The following is a 2,906-nucleotide window of genomic DNA, read 5'->3' on the forward strand; positions in this document are numbered from 1 at the left end:
AAGCCACTATTCAAATGCACTGCAGATGGAGCTTAATTATACCATGTAAATTTATATGAAACAATCGTTATTCTTCAAAAGCTTAGACCGTAAGAAAACGGCGCTTTTAATATTTATATTCAACTACCACCGTCACCTCCTTCCCCTCATCGAATTCTGTCGGGCACACCCTCTAGTTTGTCAACATAGTTGTAGGAACCGTCTCTACAAGCCTCTACGAGCGTTTTTTCCTGTAGTGTTCGCACTTATGTTTTGTAGGGGCGGTTTAAACCATCAGTATAGGTCAAGAAAACAGCCACCAAAAATCTCTTTTCCTTGTAGTGACAAGAATAAGAAAAGTAAAGAAGCATCTTCGCCGTCGACATTGTTGGGGTTGTCGACAGCCTTTTGTTGGTGAAAAACTCAAAATTTTGAGTTTGAACTTATTTTATTTGAACTTTAAATTATTTATTATTTATTATTTATGATTCTATTTATTTATTACTTTATTTATTTTATTTTATTTAATTATTTTAGTATCTTTCTTAATGAGAAAGAAACTAACGGAATTTTTTTCCGTTCCGTTTCTTCCGCGTTACGTTGGGCGGGTTCCGCTTCTTTCTCGTAAGAGAAAAACGTAAAATCCTCTTTCCTTTTTAGGTCTTTTTCCTTTTCTTCTTGCTTAAGATAGAGCAGACAGAAAAGATTTTTAATCATTGGTTAATCTCTATCCATTTATTCTTTTATCTTTCATTTTTGAACATTCCCCTTATCCACTGGGTGTTGAGAATCTTCGTCAACCTCCTTCACGATCGTGCTCGCAGAATGAGGAATTCCGGTCGTACCTTGGGGTGTTATTTCCGAATGACGTCATCCTTTTTTTTATGAAATTAATGATAAAAGATAAAACAGGAAATATTATAGTTACTGACCCAGTTTTCAACGTACTATTCAGCTCGGGGTAGATAAAAATAGTAATTATAATTTTTTAATATTTGAGACTAAAGATTTATAAATGTTATCGACACCCTAAGGTGGGTGTACTTAGAATTGTTGTCTCACTTTAGGTTCGTAGGGGACAAAAAAAAAATTGGGGTTTTTTACTCTTAAGGTGTTTTTTATCTATTATTTCTTACTTTGTCGTCCCTTGAACTCCCTTTGTTTAATCTTTAACGGTTTTCGTACTGTCCTATTACAGTTTTTAATCGTGGTTTTAATGTTGTATTTTAGTTGACTGGACGAGACGTAGAAAGGTAAACTGAATTAGAACATTCTAGTAGAGTTGACTCCGGACTCTGTTGATTGACATTGTCAAAGGTTTGATTATTATTTTGACCGTATTTTTCGTATCAACTTAAAGGCTTCGACACTAATGTTTAATGAAGTAAAGGACGCCTAGAATTATAAGTTTCAGGTAACTTCGGAAGGGAGACCAGCGCCTTATAGGAAGCCGTTTGCCTCGCCGTGGAGCATGAGAGGGTCGCTGCAGTCGCCGCTGCCATCCACCTCCAATAGACCCACCTATAACTATGTTTCAACGGATCGGTGGACACACACACACATACGCTCTCTCTCTCTCTCTCTCTCTCTCTCTCTCTCTAATCGTTTTCCTCTTTTCTCTCAAAGTTGAGATCTGTTTAAACACGTCTTTTATTTTAATCGTCTCACTTCAAAGTGTCTTTTCCGTAATCTAAACTTCTTCGTACTTTGTCTACGTTGTTTGTCTCCGGATTCTATTTATAAAATCAGGTCCAAGTCGTTGCTTTTTGTATGACTCTACAAACTAGCGAGTTTTCTCAATAGTCACCAAATGTTCTTGTATGGTAGCGTTTCTTTTAGGTACTTAATAAAAGAAAAGTCTACCCTAATTTTCTTTTAAATCTTTTTACCAACCTTTATCTTTTCATGGAGGAGCTGTTAAAGTAGGAAACAGTGGCCACTTGCGTTAAGCAATAGTTGGAACTACTTGGAGGAGTTTTGGATACCACTATAAAATGTCCTCAATGTCAGTATCGGTATACATATCTTCGGCCATCATGTAGTTCTGTTATAAAGTTTCAAACTAGTCGTTTACTTTGTCATCCTTAAGGTGCGTAATGCTAAAAAAGTAACAGGAAACATCCTCTCATTTATATTTTTAATAGTAGCAGGTATCCAACTAACCTTCGTAGTAATATGTATGTATATATATATATATATATATATATATACGTTGAACCTTTGACAATAAAATCAAAGGCAAGTTTCTAATTTTACTACCATTTTAGTTAATCGTGACAACTCTATCTTTTTTATAGTGTAAATGGTCTTTGTCTTACAAGGAGAATGTTTAATAGTATATAGTTTTCTCTTGTACTTTTCATCTGTCTTATATAATCTTTTCCACGGTCAAAAGTTTACGTATCATGTCTTTGAACTTGGGAGAGGGACCATTAGAACTGTAATATATCGTAATATATGATTAACTCTAAGAGATAAGGTAAAAGTAACGGTTTTTGGCTTTGGTATTATAAGGGCGAAAACAATTTGTTTGGTGATCTTCTTAGTTCTTTTCTTTTAGCGGTTTCAATCGACTTATTTCTATTTTTGAGTTAGATGACAAAAACTTTAGGAGGTTAGATGCTTTCTTATATATCTCAAAGCGTTAAGTCTCTTTACCTTTTTAGAAGTTGATTTATACTTGACAATTGCCGTGGCATATAGTTTCTTCTTAGTTAACGTACGGTTCGTTTTAGTTCATTAATTGTGGTAAAGAAATAACTTTACTACGATCGTTTGTAAGTGTTATTTATAAGACATCTGACTTTGTATTACGTAGTCTTTTCATGTGTTGATGGTTTAAAAATGAGTGGTTCTCCCGTAATAGTTCTGCGAAACGACGGTAGACTATAAGAAAGTAAAATTCAAGGACAACGACAAAGTCTGTT

The sequence above is a fragment of the Ananas comosus genome, linkage group 9 (assembly GCF_001540865.1).
Source record: "Ananas comosus cultivar F153 linkage group 9, ASM154086v1, whole genome shotgun sequence".
Taxonomy (NCBI): domain Eukaryota; kingdom Viridiplantae; phylum Streptophyta; class Magnoliopsida; order Poales; family Bromeliaceae; genus Ananas; species Ananas comosus.